Source organism: Balaenoptera acutorostrata, chromosome 7, assembly GCF_949987535.1.
Source record: "Balaenoptera acutorostrata chromosome 7, mBalAcu1.1, whole genome shotgun sequence".
Taxonomy (NCBI): domain Eukaryota; kingdom Metazoa; phylum Chordata; class Mammalia; order Artiodactyla; family Balaenopteridae; genus Balaenoptera; species Balaenoptera acutorostrata.
In genome coordinates this window covers 35,541,827-35,567,817 of record NC_080070.1, presented here as the reverse complement: position 1 = coordinate 35,567,817, position 25,991 = coordinate 35,541,827, and positions in this window count along the sequence as shown.

Sequence of the window (25,991 nt, the reverse complement as noted above, 5' to 3'; positions counted from 1 at the left end):
ATATGGCTTATTTGAAATATAAAAAGGAAAAGCAAATAAAATTGCCTCTACCCCTTTAGCTTTAATTAGTAAAAATATTCTCCAGTTGCTCATGGATATTAGTAAATTATTATCTATGAGGTCCCACCTAAAATGAAACAAAACAAAAAACAATCTTAACCTCCTTTAAAAAAATTATTACCAGTTTTGAGTCATCAGATAAATGTATATTTTCTTTTATCTGCATTAATGGATGGTATCCTATGATTTCTAAGGTTTCTTCTAGTTTAGAATTCTATGATTCCTGTTTCTTCTAAAATATTGAATTTGGACATACATTTATTTTGGTCAGTATTTAATATAAAATAAAGTCGGCATTCCAAATCAGTGGGAAAATAGAGATAGACTAATTGATTAAATTTTGTGAAAATATAGGTTAGATACCAAAATATATTTTATAGTGCTTAAACATAAATGTAAAAAAAGTTATAAAATAATTAGATAAAAATTTAGAATGATATTCAGATAATATTGGGGTGGGAAGATTTTGCCAAACCCAATTCCAAAGGCAAAAGTAACTAAAAGAAAACTGATTACATATCACTACATAAAAATTAAAAATTTCTATTTATCAAGCACCATAAATGACTTGGGAAAAATTTTTTGTTGGCAAAACATTAGGATTTCTGTTATATAAAGAATATACAATACTTATAAATCAATAAAGAGACAAATGAGACAACGTCCCCTATAGAATAAGCAAAATATATGAACAAGTAATTAATGAAGAAAGAGAAGAAAAATGGTTATACATATATGAAAAAATATTCAGCTTCACTTGTAATCTAAGAAATAAATATTTAAAGAAAAAAATTTATATTGTGATTTTCAGATTAGAAAGATGAACAAGAATATTAACGTTTATGTTAGTAATATATGAAAAAATGGACATTCTTATATGCTGTTTTTCTCAGTAGAAGCAATATTATTTGGAGGGCTATTTGGTTATGAATATCAATAACCACAAAAATGTCCAGAATAAGAATGACAATGAGGAACTCCTCCAGGTTAAAGGAGACTAAATAACAATGAACACAATGTGAACCTGGATTGTATTCTGGGGCAGGGAAGTAGTAGATGGGGTTGAGGAACTCTAAAGAACTTTGCTGGGGCAGTTGATAACATTTAAATATGGATTGTGTAATAGATAATAGTAGTGTAACAGTGTTAATTCCCTGAATTTGGTAATTTTATTGTGGTGATGTAGCAGAACCTTCTTGCCCTTAGAAAAGCAAGCTGAAGTATTTAATGGTAAAGGAGCAGGGTTTTATCAACTTACTCTCAAATGGGTATGTGTGCGTGCGTGTGTGTGTGCGTGCGTGTGTGTGTGTAAAGAGAGAGAGAGGGAATTCAGAGTACAAAACAATGGAACAAAGGGCAAAATGGGTATATCTACATAAAGAACATAGAGTTCCCTGTATGAGTCCTGCAACTTTTCTGTAAGTTTGAAATGATCAAAATTGAAAGTTAACAACAACAGAATAAGTTTAAAAAGTGTATACCCAATGAACCAATAATTTCACTTTAAGAATTTCTCTGAAGGAAATAATCATGGATTTACAGCAAGGATATTTATTTATCACAGTGTTATTTATAATAGTGAGAATTGGAAACTAAATGAATATGCTCAACAAATTCATTAAAAGTATTTATGTAATAAGGTCGACTTCCATACAGCCATTAAATCCTGTTTAGAGAAATGTTCATTGACATGGGAAAATATCTGTGAAATGATGTTAATTTTAAAGCAGAAGATACTAAAAAGTACAATAGGTTTTACTTTAAAAGGAATATTAATTAAAATTGGTAGGTATATACTAATTGTATACAAATGATTGATTTTTATCAAGATCTTTTTTTTGGGGGGGGAGTTATATCCTTTCTGAAAAACAGATCAAACAATTAATGACAGAGATAAAATAGGCGGTGCTACTGAGGCAACTGTCAAGGATTTCTTTCATTTTGAGGGTGTTTTGTTATTCATCACAAGGCTACACTATGACTTTTTTGGGGCCCTCGGAAATTTTGCCTTCCTGGCTCCCTTTCTCCATAAAAAGTCATATGAATCCAGCCATTCTACTTTTGCGTATTTTTCCAAAGAAAGCAAAAACATGAATTTGAAAAGACATAGGCACCCCTATGTTGACTGCAGCATTATTCACAATAGCCAAGATATAGAAGCAACCTAAGTGCCTAACAATAGATGAATGGATAAAGAAGATGTGGTACATGTAGACAATGGCATATTACTCAGCCTTAAAAGAGAATGAACTCTTTCCATTTTGCAACAATGCGGATAGACCTAGAGAGTATTATGCTAAATGAAGTAAGTCAAATGAAGTCTGTCTTACTTTGACAATCAGAAGTAAGTCAAATCAAACACTATGATTTCACTTATATGTGGAACCTAACAACAAAACAAATGAGCAAACATAACAAAACAGAAACAGAGTCAGATACAGAGAACCAACAGGTGGTAGCCAGAGGGGAGAGGGGTGGAAAAATGGGTAAAATAGGTGAGGGAAATTAAGAGGCACAAACTTCCAGTAGCAAAATAAATGAGTCATAGGGATGAAATGTACAGTGTGAGAAATACAATCAATAATAATATAATATCTTTGTATGGTGACAGATGGTAACTAGACTTATCAAAAAAATCATATGAAAAATTATATTTTATAGTTGTGCTTTTATAAAGCTGGACGTATTAAGATCATATATTAAAATATTTTCTTCTATGTAAAAGTTTATTTTTTTAATTCTTATTTTACAAGAAGTTAAAACAATTTAATGGGCCCCTTAAAGTATTGTGGTCTAGGCACCGTGTCTATTGTGCTTTATGGATAAGTTGGCCCTGATTTCACCTTCTCTACTTGGTGTATCTGCTGACTCACAAGGCATCTAGAGTGGTGCTTCTCAAATTTTAATGTGCATGAAAATCAGAGGAATACTGCTAAAATGCAGATTCTGATTCAGTAAGTATAGGGTGAGACATGAGAGTCTGCATTTCTGACAAGTTCCCAGGTGATGCTAACATTCCTGGTCTGTGGACCATGCTTGGAGTAGCAAAATGCTAGGAAACGGTTATAATCACCATGCCCAGGACCTCCAAACGTCCATATATTCTTCTTCAGCATTTGTGCTTTCTTTAAGTGCTGCCTTTTAACCACTGGTCATTGTTTCTCAGGCATGCAAGAATATCCTTTCCTGCCTGCTTCACACACTTCCATTTACTTAGTGACATAGACTCATTCCCAGACCCATACCTGTATCTGAATCCGTGTCTGGAGGAAGCTATGAAAATATATTAGCAGAGATCATTTACTTGTGGTAGAAATCTAGATGATACTAATGTTATTTGTGTACTTTACTGTTCACCACTTCTCTTCATTGAGCATACATAAATTTTCTAAATAAAATATTATATATCATAAATAGACATATATACTATAAATATATCCATAAAAAGAAAACAATATAAATTGGTCAAGGTATGATAAATGAAGTGCCATCTTGGTGATCTTGGTTGGAAAAGGTGGGGAAAATGAAACAGCTATTAAGGAGGTAAAACAATATTTCAACATAAAAGTGTTTCTAATAGAAATCATAGTTTTGTGTTTATCACTAAAATGAAAGCCAATTAAGTTTTAAAAACATATTCTTTCAATGGACGATATGATTCTCAAGATTATATGATTTATCTTTTTACCTTCTGGGACCAATACATTCTAAACACTTAATATGTAATTGCTAGATCTGCTTTTTAGTGAGTGGTGAATAAATACATAAAAGGTCTATTTACTTTAATATGCTTGGCAATGACCAACGTAATCAATAATGGGCAAATCCATTAAGATGGCTGAAAATTCAGGGTCTATTACAGAGATTGTTATCATAACTTGAAAGACACCTACCATGCTTTTCATTCCAACTCTTAAATATCATTGGCACTTAAACTTTAAAAATTTTGTCTTTCGGGATCTACAACACTGCTCCGAAGTTTATTTTTACAATTTTTTTAAAGTTAAAACATTGCTCATGAAATATGTTCAGTTTATCTGAATAACATTAAGTAGTATTACTTTACTTATTCCATGAAATCTTTTTAGCACCTCAATTTATTATAGAGTGGTGATTTTTTTCTCAAAAACTCATATTTTTAACTCATAATATGTGAATATTTTTTCTAAGTCTTTGTCTGATCATCCATCAGGCTTTGATAGTTATAAATGCTAGCTTAAATCTAAATAATTTGAACAGAAAAGAAAAGAAAAATCTATAGTTTCAGATTGGACAAATATGTTTTGCTTGGCAGTTGAGATCTCACATAACTGAATAATATAGTATGTCATTGCAACATAACAAATACAGTATATGTGTGTGTGTATAAAATCTTTGAAGTTTTAATGTTCTCTTTGTGCTATACCTTTTAAAATTTTATTTATAACCAGTATATGATGTATAAACAATGGAAAGCTTTCAAAGTTGAATTCATTACAGGTATTAAATGCACCCATAATTATACCTTTCTCCATTCACTTGAGATGATCTGTTATTTGGCACTTTTTGGATGGAAATATTCTTATTCAATTCATGCAATGTTTTCAACTATATTAGTGCTAGTATGTAGTGGCTGCCTTATCCAGACATATAATTCTTACAGAAATGCTGGAATGGAACTCCATGAAATTAATATTCTGTGTTTCCCCTGCAGACCCTTAGAAAGAGGAATTTTATGTTTTTTGCAGAAACCTGATATAAGTCTGTATAACTTAAAGATCACATTCACTTTATTTCCCATAATTACTTAGCACCAGGCCAATACCCTGTATACAATGCCATATTTATTTTAGGAAAACTATAGTTTTGAGGTTTTATAATTTCTTTGTGCAATGTATATATTTAGAAAATATATACATACAGTTGACAGACATTATAACTATTCCTGCTATACAATATAGCCATTGAGCCTTTGTCTTTGAATCATAAAAACATAATCTTATGACCTGTTTTAAACTTCAGGAAATAGATTACTTTATCCAGTATTTCAAATTTTAAATTTTTATGGCAATATGTATATATACAATATTTATAGATGTGAAAGAAATTCGTAATTGCTCATGTAAGTCTGTCTGAATTAATTTATTCATTTATTTCCCCTGAAAGTCTTCATTCACCACTGGTTCTTCAGTGGTGAAAAATATGATGTCATGGAGAGTCATTGACCTAACTACTAAAAACAAATTAACTTCCATAAAATTAAATCATTTAGGGATGCACTGATGTTTTCACTGTTTAAAATTTGAAACAAAAAATATTAAACAAAAGAATCATTACCCCCATGATTCTACCACCCAATTTAAGAGCTAGAATATTATTAATAGTGTTTCATCTACTTCTGTTTTCATTCCTCTTCCTTCCCCAGATGTAACTATTATACTGAATTTTGTGTTTATCTTTCTAATTCTTTTAAAAATAGTTTTATCACAACAAAATGTGACTTAGATTTGTTTGCTTTTGAGTCTTACAAAAACGATATACTATATATATAATCACTAGTTTTCACTGTTACATAGCAGGGATTGGCAACCTGTCACCTGGGGGTCAAATCTGACCCATGAGTCAAATGTTTTATTTTATACAAGGTCTAGTTATTTCACAATGGGAAGAAGACCTGGCAGAACATCTAGTGTGCCTTACTGTCTGAAACAGAGCTTCCAATAATTACTTAAATTATTAGAAACTAGTAATTTGAAGGTTATGTCATAAATCTCTAAAGAACTAAAAATTCTTTCTAAATTCTAAAGGACTAAAAAGTTGTTTCAAACTTAATGTCTTAGTCATCTCAGGCTGCCATAATAAAATACAATAATCTTCTTAGCTTAAACAACAGATATTTATGACCTCATAGTTTTGCAGGCTAGAAGTCCAAGGTGGAGGTGTCAGTACACTTTCTGGTAAGAGCTGTCTTCCTGGCTTGTAGATGGCTGTCTTCTTGCTGTTTCCCCACATGGTGGGGGAGGGGTGGGATGGGGTGGGGAGGTTGAGAGAGAGAGAAAGAGTGCAAGCTCTCTGTGTCTCTTCTTATAAAGGCACTAATCCCATCATGAGGGTCCCATCCTCGTGACCTCATCTAAATCTAATTGCCTCCCAAAGGTCTCACTTCCAAATATCATCATATTTGGGGTTTAGGGCTTGAACATATAAATTTTAGGGGCATGCAATTCAGTCCATAGCACTTATGTTTGAATTTTATACTTTAAATTCAATATATTCATATAATTATAATATATAATTAAATACACAATATATATTTTTATATATAATTCATACATATATATATTCAACTAAGCAATGCAATGTATCTGAACTTCTGTGACTGGTCTTCTTATTCCTTTGAACATTTGGAACCCCAAATCAACACACTCTATCTGATGAAGCACCCTTTACAATGTTTCAGTCACAACTGACTCTGCTCTGGTTGTGCAGATGCAGTATTTAAAATATGTCTTTTAGTGTTGGATATTTTTGTTGCATGTAAAAGCAGAACCAGTTATCCCCAAGATCACATATTTTTGTTATGAGTAACCTAATCTGTCCCCCTTCACCCCTTTAATCACTCCATTTCTCACCTTCTCTACTAAGTACTTAAGATTTCCTAAAATAACAACTCTTTACCAAAACACCCTCTAAATTCATGAATTCTTTCCTCTGTTCATTCAGTTTCCTTTGACCAAGTCATTCATTTCATGATATATACTTCAGAAACACTGAAAGGTATATGTTGTGTAAATGTGTTTTATTTTTACTTTTCAACTATAAATTCACCTTGTTATCTTCTTCCAATGTGCAATTTAATTGATTAATTGCTGGGTCTCACTCCCAGAGTTTCTGATTCAGAACGTCTGGGGTGGAACCCAAGAATCTGTGTTTCTAATAAGTTCCCGGTGATGCTGACGCTGCTGGTCTAGGGACCACACTTTAAGAGCCACTAGTTAACGTATTTTGCTTTCTTAATCCAAGTGATATCCTTGGAATAATCTAGGTCATGGAAAGCTAAACCAGATTATTTTGACTGGTATCTAGACTTATGCCAGCAGGCCATATTGAAGCATTTAAGAAAGTCAGAGAGAACCTGCCTTTAGATTTATTATAAGAACGTTGGTAGCACATGGTAAGCATTGATTGGCTACTTTTATACCTTGGCTCATTGTTGCTATACTACATGGGTTCTTCCTGTACATGAAAACCTAGGACAGAAATTTCATCTGTCTTCAATGAGGTATCATGCCTGTTTTCATTTTTTAAATTGTGTGTTAAGTAACTGACAGTGTTTCTATCTTTGGGTTGATGACTAGGACACTCAAAGACAAATGTGTAGCCAATTTCTAATAGGGTATGTGAGAAATTATATTGAGTATTTGGACATTAATTTATACTTGGCTTTATATCATTTATCCTGATTTTTCCTACTATCCTATCAACTTTCTCTTATTTTCATATTTTCTTTTTTGTATCTCTACAGGTTACCTTGGTTACTTTTTTGGAAGAGAGTAGCAGTAAAGATTACGCAATGAGCGACTAGCTAAGCAAGCAAACAGATAAGTGCATGACAGCACTGAGGATGTCAAAATTACTAAAATGAGGTTCAAATAGAATCACTTAGTATCACATAGTTGATTTGGAGATCTGTTCTATTTTTCCCTGGAGTATTATCCTTGTTACTCAGTTATAGTCATACTTACTCTTTAACAGTCAGGTTTGCAGTATTTAATTGTTCACTGAGGCTTACCATGAGCTTCACAGAGCATAAACTGTGATTGTTTTAGTATGAGGGCATAACCCCCCAGGTTCAGGATTTTTTTCTCTTTTGCAAGGAAACTTGGGAGAGTACTTCATAAATCTAAGTGATTCTGTTTTTGTTATATGTCTGGAATGTCATATTTATTATTGTACAGAAAACTCTAAAAATGGCAGGAACACTAGTCATGATAGATTATTTTTACCCTGTTTAATTAGCAGAGGGAAAAATTGCCAAAACAAACGCGAAGGAGGTTGTTTTCTGTTGTTGTCCAAGGTCTTATTGTTCACCAGAGTCAGTGAAATAATTCCCCATATAATGCTGCCATCTTGTTGATTCTTTTAAACAAACACTGAGTCAGAGAGAAATCATTTCCATATTTTATGCGGAAAATACATATGTTTTCTATCAAAAATTTTGGGAGAATTTTTGGTTTAATTGAGAAGATTAATTCGCTAGCATGTATAATGTTTCTCTACACTGTAATTTGTTTTTAATTACACATGAGTACCATATGTAGTTAATTGACACTCTTTATGAATTCTTGAAAGTAAATTTACTCACCACTCATGTCATTTGTATCGTGGGGTGTGTGTTCCTTGTTAAGTGATTCCTTTCTAATTTCTAAATAATTAGCTAATTAAGGGCATGGTCCTGGGGTTCTCCTGCAAGAATAACACCCACTGGCTTGAAGACAGCGGGGTCTGCTTTTATTGTGGATCGCAGGGCTGAGTAGCCTCATCCTGTTGTTTTTTTCTAATTAAAGTCATATTCATATTTGCAAATGCTTACCTGTGAAAATAAACTTGTTAAACAAGCTTGTGGATTTCTGTACTGTGAAGGTGGTTAACTCACTCTTGGTAGACGCTAGAGGATTCTATTTAGCTCCACTGATAAACAGTCATCACTGCATCCACAACCCTAGCCAGCCACCTTGCAAACATCTGTAGTTGATCACAGGAGCAGCGTTAGATCAGAACAAACATCCCAGCCCAGGGACACTAACCTTGCTACTACTAATAAAAACGATAATGATAATAATAGCTCATACTTTTCTAGCACTTACTATATGCCAGACACTGCTATAGAAACTATATAAATAACTCAGTCAATCATCACAAAAAGCTGTTGAAATTTGTACATATCCTAATAACAGTGGGCTAATAAGGTCATTATTTTATTTAAAGGACGTCACCTTTTCTGAAAATAACAGAGAAATATTTAAATGCACTAGAAATACCAGTGCTGAAGACTGACATGCCAAAGTGTCTTTGGTTCTGACCTGTTCTTTGACAGAGAATTTGAAAAGCAATGATGTAACTTCACTTATCATAACTTATTTCATCAGCTGGTGAGTTTTTAGTAGTGTGGACACAATGCTGCATTGCGTTAAGTGAACCAACTGTCAGTTAAGTATAATGGGAGAACCTTTCCCCTTGTTCAATTGGGCCTATATAGAAGGTGAGAGTCTGTATTTATCCCCTGTGTGCTTAAAGTGAAAAAGATGTGCTGCTAGGTAACGTTTGATTCCATATTTACACGATCATTTCTTAAGTTCAGCCCATTGCTTCATCTCATTTAAACTGATATGTTCATGTGTGAGCTGGTTCCCCCAGTCTCTAGCCTTCCCTCCTTTCCTGGTCCTCTGTAAGAGGAATTTTCTGATAGCATTTCTCTGAGCAAGCAGCCCTCTGAGAGGAAAACCACAGGTAAGCCTCAGAGTTTCCAGTTAAAGACCCAATGCCCTACCAAGGCATTAGAACACCTTCACAGTTTGGCTCTACCCACCTGCAGGATTTTTATCTCTCATTCCCACCATAGCATCCATCTATACTGGACTGTATCAAGCTCACTAAATATCTCCTGGGTTATCCATCTCTTTGACTTTGCTTCTGCTCTCACCTCTGTCTGGCAGTCCTCCTCCTCCTCCCTTCACTGTGTAGTGACATGCTCCTACCTCCATGACTAAAATCATCACCTCCTCCAGGAAGTCCTCCCTGAATATCACATTGGTAAAACTCTTCCTACTTTGTGCTTCAATTCCCGTATCTCAGTTCTTATTCTGATCTGTGATATATTTATTTATTTACATAAATGACTCGCTATCTAATTAGGAATTCTTTGAGAACAGGAATTGCCACACCCACACATATACATACACACCTATACCCACACACCACCTGTACTTGGCCTAGCATTGCTTTATTTTTAAGGGAGACCTCAGGGCCATGTGTGGGTTAACAGAGTTGTTGTCTTCCATGTGGACAGTATCTTTTATCTTTATTTTTATCTTTTTATGTCTTTTATCTTTTAATTCCCCTGTATTTTACTTACAAGCGATTCTTAAGTAGTACATTAGTAGTAATGCATTATTCTACTTTTAGATAACAGCCATTCCTCAGTAAAATGTAAACTTTTTAAACATAGAATCTTCTCTTTGTTATCATTTATTTATTTTGTGCACTCTGCATACCAGCGTGTCTAAGAGTGTCTGTGGAGCCAGACTGTCTGGCTTCCAATCTCTACTCTGTTTGCACCGAACTGTGTAGTCCTGGGCAAGATATTTAACCTCTCTGGCCTTCGTAGGACATCTGTACAATGAGGAAAATAACCATACCTACTTCACAGGGTTGTTGTGAGGCTAAATAAGGTGTGTACAACAGTTAGAATAACGCCTGACGCAGAGTAAGCCCTTGATAAAGAGCTGTTCTGGTTGTGATGGTTGGGGCAACTTTCTGGTCCTTACTGCACCTCACGTGCTCCCACTCATCCTGCCTGGTCTTGGGCTTCTCATGGTCTAGAGGCAAAAAAGACTCCCTGATGGCCTGACCGGAAGCTCCCAGAAGACAATTCTCAATCAGTTCTAGATGAAATGCATCATGTGTTCAACAGACCTCCCCGAGTGTTCAAAAGCACTTTTTCTTATAATTATTTCTTAAACCACCTCCATTCCATCTCACTCTATCCCTCCCTGTTGCTCAGGCAAACTCCAAGAAAAGCCTGAGCAAACAGGTAGGGCTTTCAACTTGTACCCGGAATGCACAACTAAATCCAAAGCTAATGAAGTTCGTTCAGATTAAAAGCACTTCATATGCCTACAACAGCTCTTTATATAATGCAGTTAGGGGTAAAAAATTCATGGTATTTCATGCCTACTTATATGCTTTTCATGTGAAAAGATACAGTATAATAAAAGTCGAGGATTACTCATGTTAATTTATTATATTTTGCTGATATAGTCACATCAAGGGCTTAAGAAATATACTTCAACAGCAGTACAAATGAAGGAAGGATGGTTTAAGACATGGTGCATAAATACTCTCCTTCCTGCTGCTTTTAATGACACTTCATTTAGAAATACATGCTCTTTCATATGGATAACACTGTATTTCAGAGTTAGACTTCTTTAGAAAAGGAAACTATAAAATGCATTGAGCTGATTGTTTAGTAAAAAATTTAACAAAATTATCCTCATATAAATGAATTGAAATGTAACAAAAATGAAAGGTAGATACCCCTCATAATTCTCATGAGCATTAACTTTTAGAAGAAATCTATTAGACATACCAACTCAGTTTAACACATTTTTCCATAACACGTAGATAAGAAGAGCTCTATCTAATTTTAATTGGGTGGGTTTAGTGCCTTTGAAATTATAATTGGAGCAATTTATATTTAAATAAAATCAGTAATAAAATTTATATTAATGTAAATAAATTTAATTAATTATTAATTTAAATAAATTTATATATTTAAATAAAAACAAAAATCTGTGCTGTCTTTTCACTAGAGAAAAGCATCTTGGAAATATCATCTTTGATATGAATCAATACACAGATACTGAGCACCTATATACACAAAACACTAAGTTGGGTTGGGAGCAAGGGTTGGGACAGAACCAATACCCAGGGAATTGGTAATAAAATTATACATTCTATAAAATCATATATGCAGGTCAACTTAAATATATAAATCAATATGTTATACAGATTATATTAGGAGTGCAGATAATAAGTGCTAGAAGGATTCAGAGGAGAAAAACATTGCAGTGGGCTTGAAACAATTGCCAGTCTTCAAAGAAGAGTTACTATTTGAACAGAGAGTAGGTTATATTATATTTAACAAGCAGAGAAAAAGGAAAGGATATAGGTAATTAAAGAGTGCAATGAGCAGAGGCAGATTTACTGGGAAGTATGTGAAGTGTAAGGGGCGTGGGTCCCTTCCAAAACCTGTACTCTATGTTGTATTCCTAATTTTTCTCCCTCCCTCCTTTTCTTCCTTCCTTCCTTCCTTCCTTCCTTTTTAAAGAAGACCTCCCGAGTTGCATGAGCTTTTGACCCCACAAGTTCCCAGTGTTTATCTGGTAAAGAACCAAAGTTGATGGGAGAAATTGATTTATGTTGGGAAAATAAATGGACTAGTCTTCATTTAGCAGAAGGTTCATGTTAAAGTGGCCCAGGGGAATGGAATGATTGGAAGTGTAGTGCTATAGACTGGATGTTTGTTTCCCCCCAAAATTCATTGTTGAAGCCTAAACCCCAATGCTATACTATTGAAGGTGAAGCTTTGGGGAGGTGATTAGGTCATGAGGGTGGAGCCCTCATTAATGGAATTAGTGCCCTTACAAAAGAGATCACAGAGAACTCCCTTGCCCCTTCCAGCATGTGGGGATACAATGAAAAGAAGGCCATTCATGAACCAGGAAGCTGGTCAGGCACTCACCAGACACCAAATCTGCCTGTTCCTTGATTTTGTTCTTTCAGCCTTCAGAACTGTGAGAAATAAGTTTCTGTTGCTTATATACCACTCAGTCTGTGGTATTCTGTTAGAATAGCCTGAGTGGACTAAGAAAGGTACATTAGGACAAAGTTGCAGAAGTTATTCATTTTCATACTAAAGTACTAAATCACTTGAAAATTTATCCAATGTGCAATGCAAAACCAACACAAGATTTTAAAAGAATGAATTTAATAGAGCTCTTACAATATAGACCAAAGACTGATCATCATGTATCTCTTATAGGCTGTGTTCAAGGTCATACAGTAAATAAATGGTGATGCTGGGACTCTGAAACACATCCTTCTGACTCTATGCGTGTAACACCTTCCTATCCATGCAACAGAAGAGTGAAAATGAATGTGGCACTGACAGCCAACAAAAAGTGAGTGTGAGAAGAAAGAAGGGAAAATCAGGAAGGATGAGAACAGATAGCCATAGACAGGAATCAAAAGAATTAGGCTATATGAAGCACCAAAGCCTTTTCTGTTGCTTGGGAAGCAATAACATAGGGAAAAGAAACATGAATTTTCAATAAAGTAATACTTTATTATTGTAAAAACCACTCTGTGTTAAAACCACCTAAATCACTGCAGTATACAACAAAACCAGATCAAAAAGGAGCAAAAAAAACTTATGTCTTCATTATACCTAACATGTCTACTTCTTCACTTGCTAATATTTTAGCATGGAACATGTGATACTCTCTTCCTAATAATAGAATACTATCTCCAACTTTTGTTGGACATTTATTGTACTTTACTTGTATTATAATTATACTTGAATGTACTTTACTAAATTATAACTTCCTGAAGGACAGGGTCTGTGACTGACTTGTTTCAGCAGAACTGAACTCATTGCTTTACATGTCATTATTTACTTGTTAATGTTGATATCTACTGAAAACACACACATACACTTGCATGCATGCACTGAGCCAATCATAGTCGTTTTGATGTCTGAAGAATGGCTTAAAGACCTAAATGTAAGACCAGATACTAGAAAACTCCTAGAGGAAAACACAGCAGAACACTCTTTGACATAAATCTTAGCAGTATCTTTTTATTTTTATTTTTAAATTTTTTAGCAGTACCTTTTTATATCCATCTCCTAGAATAATGGAAATAAAAACAAAAATAAACAAATGGGACTTAATTAAACTTCAAAGCTTTTGCACAGCAAAAGAAACCATAAACAAAATGAAAAGACAACCTACAGAATGGGAGAAAATATTTGCAAATGACACGACTGACAGACAAGGCATTAATCTCCAAAATATACAAACAACTGGTGCAGCTCAATATCAAAAAACAAACAACCCAATCAAAAAATGGGCCAAAGATCTAAATAGACATTTCTCCAAAGAAGACATACAGATGGACAAACACACATGAAAAGATGTTCAACATCACTAATTATTAGGGAAATGCAAATCAAAACTACATTGAGGTATCACCTCACACCAGTCAGAATGGCCTCATCAAAAAGTCTACAAGAAATAATTGCTGGAAAGGGTATGGAGAAAAAGGAACCCTCCTACACTGCTGGTGGGAACGTAAATTTGTACAGCCACTATGGAGAAAAATATGGAAGTTCCTTAAAAAACTAAAAATAGAGCTACCATATGATCCTGCAATCCCGCTCCTGGGCATATATTCAGAGAAAACCATAATTCAAAAAGATACATGCAACCCCAATGTTCTTTGCAGCACTGTTGACAATAGCCAAGACATGGAACCAACCTAAATGTTCACTGACAGATGAATGGACAAAGAAGATGTGGTATATATATATATATATATATATATATACACACACACACATACATACATATTTAAAATACAATGGAATATTACTCAGCCGTAAAAAAAGAATGAAATAATGCCATTTGCAGCGACATGGATACAACTAGAGATTATCATACTAAGTGAAGTAAGTCAGACAGAGAAAGACAAATATCATATGATATCACTTCTATGTAGAATCTAAAAAAAATGATACATATGAACTTGTATATAAAACAGAAATAGACCCATAGACCTAGAAAACAAACTTATAGTTACCAAAGGGGAAAGGGGTGAGGAGGGATAAATTAGGAGTTTGGGATTAACAGATACACAATACTATATATAAAATAGATAACCAACAAAGGAAAAGACTTTGAAAAAGAAAATATATATATATATATATATATATATATATATATATATATATATATATAAATGATTAAATTACTTTGCTCTACACCTGAAACTAACACAACATTGTAAATCAACTATACTTCAATAAAAAAAAAAAAAAGTAGGGGAGATTTTCTAGACATTACATCTACTTTCACTTGAAACTTCCTATTACCTTTTTAACTGTTGGTACTGATTTATTATCCCCTTTTAACTTAGGTGGTTTTTATATTTTTATCAGCTCTGCCTAAAATCACACGTTGGTGGTCCATTCATACCATTTCAGCCTGTTTTATTGTTTTAAGTATTTCATCTGTTAGCTCTCTGGTTGTAATTATTTTTCTGAATGTATCAATAATTCTTAATCCTTCTTTGTTCTTTTCATTTGATTTCCTATACCCATTTTCTCTTCTACTGTATTGTTCTTAGTGTCTGCTTTTACATTTTTCTTTTATATTGTTTAACAAATGTTTAAAAAAATTTTTTTTAAAGAATGGCCTCCTTTATTTTATATCATTTTTCAATATGAAGAAATTGAGGAAGAAGAAAGAAGATTTAGATTTAATCACCATTCAGGTCAAATGATTTGAGAAGATAAGCATACTAGATATGCTGAAGAGAAGCCATTTGGCAGTCAAATGACAAGGATGTCAGATGGGACCATTTGGGCTTTGTACAGTTTTATCAACAAGACTTACTCATGATTTTTAAAAAGCTTCTTTGGTCTCCAATCTCTCTTCCATTTTGTAGGAAGACTGCTCTTTCTCATACTGAGTGTATTACCCCTCTTTGAATATTATTTATTAGTTCCCCACAACTTATATTCTAAAGAAGCAGTGTAGTAATTAAAAGTGAAGGCCCTGGAGTCACACAAAACCAGGTATAAATCACAGCTCCATCTCTAACTGACTGGCCTTAGGCAAGTCTCAATTTCTGTCTGTCTCTACCACACCTATACAATTGTAATGAGTAAACAGAATGAGGCATGAAAATGTGCATAGCACAGAGAGTATTCTGTATTAGTATTTGCAGCAGTAATCATTTTCCAGAGGAACAGACCAGTAGGAGTGAAGGAGAGAAAGAGAGAGAGGGAGAGAGACAGAGATTAAGACTGAGATTTTAAGGAACTGACTCATGGTATTGTAGAGACTGGAAAATCTGATATTTGTAGGGCAGATCAGCAAGGTAGATTGTAAGGCTGAATACAGGCAGGATTACTATGTTAGTGTCTCGAGGCAGAATTTCCAGCATTCCATCTTCTCCAGGGAACCTCAGTTTTTGCTCCTCACCTCAACTGATTGGGTGAAGCCCACCCACATCAGGGATGAAGATATTCACACCTATACATCTTTAAACAACATCTAGGCTAGAGTTTGACCAAAAAACTAAGCCTCATAGCCTAGCCAAGTTGACACATAAAATTAACCATGATAGTATTATTACTAAGGAACAGACCTGACTTCTTTGCAATTGCTTGAAAACACATGCTTTTTCATGCCTGTGTGCCTTTCACAGACTACCTCTCTCTTTATGCTTGAACAATCTCTCCCTACTTCCCTGCATGTCAAACTTGTACTAATCCTCTAGGCTTCAAGTAATTCCTTCAATTCCCTACTAGACTTTCCTTACTACTCCAGGCGTGATCTATTGCATCCCCTGTTTTCAAACAGTGCTTTGTGTAATCCTCTTGAAAGCAACACCAAGGTTAAATTGTCCCTTTCTATCTTTATATTATCAGCACACACAGTATAGAGTAAAAAATTGAATGTTTGAATGAATTGCTCAGTGAATATTTAAATAACAAATGACAAAAAGAAAAAAAGGGGGAAGAAAGGAAGCAAAGAATAAAAGAAAAGAAAGAAAGAAAGTAAAAGATTATTAATTTCTTTCTACAATCTGCTCTTGGACATCTTTGGTTGCCTACAATATTTTTCACCCTTCCCACATGACTTGGAATGATGAATCATGATAAAGTATTTGTCTACAATCTTCTCAAGCTTGAGAACTAAGCAATATATGCAATATATGTTTATATGCAATGTAGGTATTGAATTTAAAATGATCACAGAGATGAAGATTTTGTGGTGGAATTTGAAATTGAGATAAAAACTGATTAAGCCTAAAATTTTTTTTTTTAATTTTGTTATTTGTCTTCATTAAAAATTAGGCAACTCTAAAATATTTTGTTATGTATCCCATCCTGTGTCACTTGTTTTTATCATGTTTAATGTGAGAATCAAGACCAGGTCACCAAGAGAAAAACAAATACAGTATGCTAACACATATATATGGAATCTAAGGAAAAAAACAAAAAAAAGGTCATGAAGAACCTAGTGGCAAGACGGGAATAAAGACACAGACCTACTAGAGAATGGGCTTGAGGATATGGGGAGGGGGAGGGGTAAGATGTGACAGGGTGAGAGAGTGTCATGGACATATATACACTACCAAATGTAAAATCGATAACTAGTGGGAAGCAGCCGCATAGCACAGGGAGATCAGCTCGGTGCTTTGTGACCACCTAGAGGGGTGGGATAGGGAGGGTGGGAGGGAGGGAGACGCAAGAGGGAAGAGATATGGGAACATATGTATATGTATAACTGATTCACTTTGTTATAAAGCAGAAACTAACACACCATTGTAAATCAATTATACTCCAATAAAGATGTTAAAAAAAAAAAAAAAAGACCAGGTCACCATATCTATCTTCTTGTCAATGCCTTCATGAAGATAATTCTTGGATATCTTACAAGTAAGAGGTCATGAAAACCATTTTCTGAAACGATGTTATTATGTCTCACATGAAAAGACATCACTTATGGGTAAGATAATTCATGTTGCTGCCTTCTGAATGGCTAAGGCTCCTCAGCCAGTTTTTCTCCTGGTCACATCCTGTGCAGTCAGTTTAAAACATGACTTGCTCTTGGACCCTACTTAGTAGACTATGACACATCGGGAATCAAAAAACTCCTGTATCTTTTATACTTCCAAAGGAGGTGGCCCAATATGCAGAGTGTGGGCTCTGCAGTGAGAAAGCTTAGGGTACCCTTGTTTTAAACTGTTATTCCACATCTGCAGACAAATGATGGACAGAACACTTAAGGGCACTATACACCACGATGTAATTAAAGATGTAAGCTTAGTCTTAGAGAAGAGAAAGAAATGAGACTAATGACTAAGCCAACAAGCAAATAGAACTTCTGATGTTTTTCTTTGAAACTTAGAATTAAGCTTTAGCTTCAGGTGTTGTTTTCATCTCAGCCTGTTTATTAAAATGAAGTAATGCTCTCCTTTTCATATCTTGGATAATATTCTGAATTCTGTTGAAGTGATTTAATAGAACAGTTATACAGAGAGATGAGCCCTGAGAAGTCACTGAGGACGTGGAGCGTATATGCAACGGGAGGGGAATGGGAGAGATTATTTCCCTTTCCGGGACCATGGCATTAGCATCATAAACATATTCCATTTACTTCCATTTTTCAGTCACATTGGCCCTTTACATTATTTTTTACCTGAAGTGAACTCATGTTTTAATTGTTGAATTTGTTCATTGTTGGTTGGGTTGGCTGTCTTCCTTTGCATGAGATTTCTTGATTTGTTTTGGAATTTGGGTTTTCAGGGGCATTTTGTGAAGGAGTTTTTTAGTTTGTCTGGTTTGGTTGGATTTAGTTTTTGGTTTTCTTTTTCTTTCTCTTGGCTTAGTTCTTGGTCACAAGACAGTTGTTTATCTTTCTGCCTCCCTAAGCCCATAATCTGCATAAAACCATCATTTGGATAGCCTGGATTCTAGCCTTCTTCATGAGCTGAGAGCCCTGGGCATCCCCAGCTTCAAGCAGTAGGGCCGGAACACGGGAACTGAGTCCCTACCCCTACTGCTAGCTTCTGGTTCAGGAGCCCCAAACTCATTTACATTCAGCCACACTTTCCAATTTGAATTTATCTTCCTTTTCTGATCCAAGGCGATGTTTGCCTTGCTTTTCAGCCTGGCTTTGTGTTCCTGTTTTTTTCTTTTTTCTATCTTATCTTCACTATTAAATGTTAAGAGCAGAGACATTCTTCAAAAGAGCTACTGACAGCACCATCATTGACCGGATGTCCCCAGGGTTCTTACATTATCAAGAGTTCTTTGATATTGAGTCAGAGACTGAAAAGAGGTTAAACATCCTCCAATGATTCAATGGTTCTCAAATTTTCATATGCCCATGGGTCATTACAGGACTTTGTTACAAAGTAGATTCCCAGACTCCATCTCTAGAGATTCCAATTCAATATGTTTGGAGGTGGGGGCTACATGTCTACAATTTTAATAATCCAGCTCAGTGTTTTGGTCTGTTCCGACAACTGGATAATTGATAAATTCTCAAAAATCAATAGCTAGAGTACATCACAACGCAAGTATGAAGAGGATTGGTCACTGTGGCAGAGAATTCTATCCCTGTGCCTTGGACAACTACTTGTGTGACCTTCCAAGACTGAGGACATCCTGTGAAGAAAGGTAAGAAAGAGAGAATGTTGTAATGAACATAGGTCTGATGGGAGAAATAGAGAGGAAAATGGTTAGCACATCCAAGAGAGTTCTATGTAGCATGGCTACCAGAAGGAAATCTCAGATCAAAGGTGCAACACAAAGGAAAAAAACTACATAGGTTTAATGTGGTGTGTCCTATTAAACATTTTACTGTAATTGTACTAAGAGTGTTTGTCTTATTTTCTGGAAATTCCCATGAGTACTCGAAAAGCAGAAAGGGAATATGCCACTCAACAGTATTTTGAGAAATAATCATCTGTAGGAATCAAAATTGGGTGGATTAAGGTGTTAAATTTATACTAAAAAGAACTTGGCTAGTAAGTGGCTTAATGACAGTGATATGCAACAATGAAGAAACAGGGGATAACAGGTAGCTGATGAATTCTTAACTGTTTGGATGTGAAAGGTCTTCACTACCAAGAAAACGGCAAAGGCTTTTTTTTAATCCGTTTGCATGTCACTGTACACTGTAAATTACAAAATGAGTGAACAAATAGTGTCTCAGGATCTTCCGGCTCGCAGCGCTGAATGGTTCTAATCCCATACCATGAAGCATTAGTACAGAGAAACAGTACTTAACCTTGGGAATTGACAAGTAGATCATTTTGCATGTTTGTATGTATAAATGTGCATGTGTCCCTTTGCCAAAAGATGTGTCAAAGGGTTCTACAGTTGAACACATTATGATCATTCCTTAACAAAATAGACCTTAATTGCTACAAAAATTCCTCTATGGCTTCTGCTCTCTAAATCACCTCTTACTACTTAAATGGGAGAAAAGGCCAAAAACCTTCTTGCTTTTTCTACTGCAGGCTTGTGGGTGGCTTGCCATTTATAGAAAATGTAGAGCAGTTCTTCCATAGCTGTAGCTAGAATCTCCACTGGGGCATAGGTACACTTCAGATGAACATATCTGTGATCCTATCATAGAAGTTCAGACTGGGGAAAGACAGGGCAACAGGTGTTTCATAACTTGGCTTTATATTTTTTCTTTGTGATACACCCAGCTAAAACAAACTGAAGGTGGCTATGTGTAAAAGGAAGCTCTGAATGAAAGAAAGCGTTTACACGATGGACCTACATTGGGAGAATTTCAATTTACAGAAAGATATATTTTGAAGACTGCTCTCCAGGAATATGCAGTCAAGAAATTGACATGAAAGATCACAGACTTTTTCGTACAGTCAACACAGTGCTTAAGATGGGCAAATTTACCTGAAGTATTAAGAAACGTATACCATCTTTTACCAGCAAAATATTGTTTACAATCCAAAATAAATTTTTTTAACCAGCAATATACTTCTGATATCTTTTGAAAAATGAATGTGGCAATATACTATGGAAATCTCTGCTGAGTAACCAGGGAAGTGAAAAGTAAAATTAGAAAATAGAGCATGTCTTTTAAGAGACTGACTTGAAAAGTGTGGTGTCAATATATAAACATGCCAGATTAAAATACTGATTTTTATGGATGTGGTGTTTGAATGACTTCATGGGGAGTCAATATAGCTCAGTGGTTAATATATGGGTTTTACAGACCAGACCTTGGATCAACAGGTTTCAGGCTCTATCCTTGTACTAACTATATGACTTTGAACTTTACAGCATCCTTTCTCATCTGCATAAAGGAATTTTGCAAGATAATTAGCACAGAGCCTTCTCTCTAGCTCCCCTGGAAGTGTGGTGGTGAGGTGAAGGGGTGGAGAGGTGGTAGGGGTACAGAGAGGGGATGAGAAGGGAGACGCAATTGGATACAGCATGTTATCCACAATGCCCTGTTCTAGGTATCAGGTATCAAATTACAATTGGTCGGTTGTCTGAAATCCAATATATATGAAATACATTGTGGTGGGCAAGGAGATTCACCGCCTAGATTCTTAAGAGAGTAGTTGTCACCCAAATGCTAGGAATGCTGTCTTTAGGCAGCCTCCAGCTATCAGGGTCAAGGTTTACCTTTCCCGCGGTAGTCCACATCCAATGACTGATAAAGGCAGAATTATAAAGGTTAGGCCTTTCCAGCTTGGTGGGACATATATACCAGGGTTGACCAAGGCTTTGGTAGCCTTTGATATACTTCAACTTCTCCCCTGCCCAATCCTACTTTCTCTTCAACCCTTCTGTGGGTGTTGATGCCTAATAAGCACCCTGTACCCCATCTCAATCTCAAATTCTGGAGAATCAACCTGTGACACAGAGCACACATTCTAGCAGTAACTGCAGAGATTTGAGGTCCTGGGAAGCAAGCATAACTAAACACAGAACACACGCACCTTTGGAGTAGAAATTTTGTGAGGTTCATAAAACCAAGTGGTGGTATAAAAGCTCTTGTGAATGCTTGTCCAAATACTCATGGTGCAGAATTCTTACGAAGTAATGACTCTATGCGCAGGTTATACAAACAGTGGCTAGAACCACAAACAAAAGGATGGTCTCGAGACAGAGATGAATAGATGTTATTGTTGTGGAAATCATTTTGAGAAATCTTTCCCAATAGCAGTGATGGATTTGCATGGGCTCACTACATTCACTTTTTTGTCTTCTGCCATTGCATTCTTTTTGTCTTCTGCTTCCAAGTTAAGCATTTGCTAGGTGGCATGCTGGGTTGAGGATATAATCTCTGATGAAGGAATCTAGTGACAACCGATGACCTATGTGGGGATTATTCTTCAGGGTGAGCTAATCATAGCTGATGGCACAGCCGTGTCAAAAATGTCTCCACTGAGACCTTTTATCTGGAGATTCCCTGCCAGGCCTGTGGCAGAATATAGTATTGTTGCTATTATTATATAAATTATGAAAAAGGTAATACAACATATTTGTATCCAGCCAGTGGTATGACCCAAAAGGACTTGGAACTCTTCTGTCTGTTTAATACAGCAGAATTAATCAAAGTCAGAGTGTAATATAGGATCAGGAGAACCAAGGTAAATCATCAAATATCAGAAGTCAAGGTTGGGTAGTCAGTCTGAGTTTGGCCAAATAAATATCATTTTCTTACAAAGCAAAAGATAAAAAGAAGCAAGGTCAGGAATGTAAGAACTAAATTAGGTCACCAAAGCAATTTAAGGTTGAGAATCTAAGGATGTAAATAAAGAGGGATGGGGGAACACTATATCAAATATCCACACATGGGTCAAAGTAGTCATAACAGTAGTATGATGATAATAATAATGACCCTTAAGGAGCATTTACTACGTGCTGCCCACTGGGGTAAGCAGTCTACATGGAGGAGGTAACTACAATTATTACCCTTATTTCACTAGGCTTGGAGAGGTTAAGGAACTTGCTCACTCACACAACTAATGAGGAGTGGAAGCAGGATTTTAACCCATGAACATACTCTATAACCCATGCCATTAACTATTATGCATCATTGTCTCTCCATGGAACAACCCAAGAAATAGAATACCGGGAGAGAAAGGAAAGTGTGTTAGGGAACTTCTAACAGTTGACTCTACCTGGTAGTATTTTTATCCTCCCATGAGGCTTTATAGATTAACCCTTTAATGCTGAGTTAATTTGTCTAGACAGATAATTGCTCTAAATTGGTCAACATTAATGATACTTTTAGTCTGCTTATATAATAAGTATCACTTTTAGAAAAAAGATAACCACTGATAAATTTTTATTACACAAAGTTGCTATTTGCTTCATCCCATTCTATGAGTTGAGGGCATTTCTATAATAATATAGGACAGTTGTAGATAATATATACATGTATTATATATAAGATATACTATATAATATAGGCCCTCATACACTTCATGAAAATAATAAAAATATTCCTTATAAATGATTTATTGAACTACACCAAGAAATAACTATACACCACCCATTATACAATTACTATAAGCATATAAAACAAGTTAAATTATTTAGGGTGGGATGCTATTACGAGTCTTCAATACCAAAGTGGATAAAACACTTCACCAAATATAGTTAAAAGAATTTCTTTAAAATAAGTCCATTCTAGATCTCCGCTTCCTCTTGGACCAACTGTGTTCCACTGGTCCTCTTCCTTATAACTTATAATGATCTTTCCTCAAGTACCTAACTCCAGTTCTGTTCATCACGGAAAGAAGTGATAGTATGGTCCAAAATGAAACAGTCCATCCATTAGCCAGTCAAGCATTCACACAAAATGTAAAAAGAACATACAAGAATGACCTTAATTCAGGTTCAGGTGATCTATTCCAACCCACACAGAGTCTTTCAGTGTGTGTGTGTTGGGGGTGGGAGTGAAGTTTCAGAAATGTGTTCACTATTCTACTTCACTCATCCCTTCAACTTTTATTTGGACTCTTGGGGTCCCTCTAGTGACTGCCTCTTGCAGTGACAGACAAGCCTCTCCTGTTCCCTTCTCGCCCCACCGCCCACGCCCCTCCGTGGCCCCTCAGTCTGTTTAAACCCTTTGTCTTAACCCCCGCCCTCCCACATACACACACGTATTTGTTTCCCTCAGTCACCGCGGAGAGTTGTTGATATGATTTATTGTGTTCTACTGCCTCTTAGCCACAGAAGTTCCAGATTCTAGCTAGCAGTTCTCTGAGCGAACTATTAAGACCCAAGCGGATCAAGAGGGAGGAGATATGGGGATATATGTATATGTGTAGCTGAGTTACTTTGTTGTAAAGCAGAAACTAACACACCATTGTAAAGCAATTATACTCCAATAAAGATGTTAAAAAAAAAAAAAAAAGACCCAAGCGGATAAAATGCCCCAATAGATTACTAATAATAAAAGGGCATCTGTCTTATCGTGCTCAGAGCTGATTGCAAAGGCAGTTTCCTGTGTCTCTGCCTGAGCTGTGACTATGACACGGGTGTCTTAAATATTGTCTCTGTAAATAGACTCTCCACTATGCAGAAATCTTTTATAACACTTGCTCAAAAACAAATGAACAGTCTCTATGAATATAAAACTCAGGGAGACTATTACTTAATCATTTTATAAACACTTGGGGGGGTGGGGGCAGTGGGTGAGGTCTACACTTACCCACAAACTGTAAACTTTGTGTACAAATTACCTTTAAAAATAGATTTAAAAAGTAAAAATGATGGTTTTACATTCACAGATTAATAGACTTGTTTTAATTAGGGAAAATGTACTGTAATCATTCTCTTTGGATTGGCTCATCTGCAAACGGAGGAAAAGGAAAAGTTGGACTATGAAGTCATTGATAATCTTTCTACTGCTAAGATCCTATGATAATAAAATGCTTTGTGAGTGTTGCTTAACCTCGAGCAAAAAAAAAAAATTCAGAGAGACTAATGTATTTAGCCTATTCAATTTTTTTGCAATTATTTTCTATTTTGGAACTGTTGAAATGAATTACTATGTAATAGCTTTTTGTATTATGTAATAGTTGACTTTATTAGAAACCACCTTATGGTTTCTGGTGAACATTTGCCCATACTGTGAAGTAATCATATAATCTGGCACAGTGAACACCTTATAGTTAGAAGAAATTGAAGACTACAGGCATATTGCAGCTCGTAACTAATATATTTTGGCAAAGAAATGTTTAAATGTTTATTCTTGTTTTATTAAAAATCGTATATTTACAGTAGGCCATGGAGGTGCTGAGACTATATTTGTTTTGTAACAAAAAGTCACCACACTGCCATATTTTTCCCAAACTGGAGTTTTACATTAGAAGGCTGTATTCAGAAGGACATAAATATCTTAGTGCAAGATTTCTAATGCAAGCGTACATATAAAAATAAAATTTTTCCTACCAGAACAATACTGTCTTGTCACATTCAAATATGGTTAAAAAAAAAAATGTCCTAACAACATCCATTGAAAATCAGATCTTTATGCTATCAAGAAGCTAGTGATAGCATAATGAAAACTCAGCTTTAATGGTACAAAAAATTCATAATTATGCTAATATAAGCGTGATAATGTTTATATGTCTGGAAAGAAAGTGTACCATTTTCTTACTTACAAGTGTCAGTGACAGAACACTTGGAGGTATGTTTTGAAAGAGTATCCCATTATGGTCAATGAGAATTATACGGTTAAAACACTGTACACCAATTTGAAAAATTATCCCAGAGGACTCTAATATGGCTTTTTATGACTTACCCATGTAAATTATTTTACTTTCCAATAGCTCTTCAGTGTAGGAGAATAAGATCCATGAATTTGAATAATTATTCTTTAAAAAATAAAAGCTATCCTTTTAAGAATCTCTGAGAAAGTTGACTTATGGTGGGATTCTTTTTTCCTGAATTCCTAAATATAAGTGAAGCAATTCTTAATATATTTTAATGAAAACAAGAAAAGTTCTTTCAACTGGTGAGAGTTGCTAAGATATTTTAGAAATGTGAATAATGTTTGTTATTTAATTATGTATATTCTTTCTGTGTTTCTACCTTTTTTTTTTTTTTTGTGCTTCTACTTTATACTGTAAACACTTTTCTAAGGCTGTGAGTTTAACTGTGAGTGAAACAAAGCTCCTGTTCTTTTAACTAGCTTATATTCTAGTGGAGGGAGATGTTATACATGAATTAAAAAGAAAAACAGATATTGTTTGAATATTCCATTAATCACAAAATCAAATTTTCTACTGAAAAGAGATGTAATAACTATCTGTTTAACAAAATAGATTCTCATTTTCATAGGCAATTCTTATTTTAATACTTAGCCCAAGATATT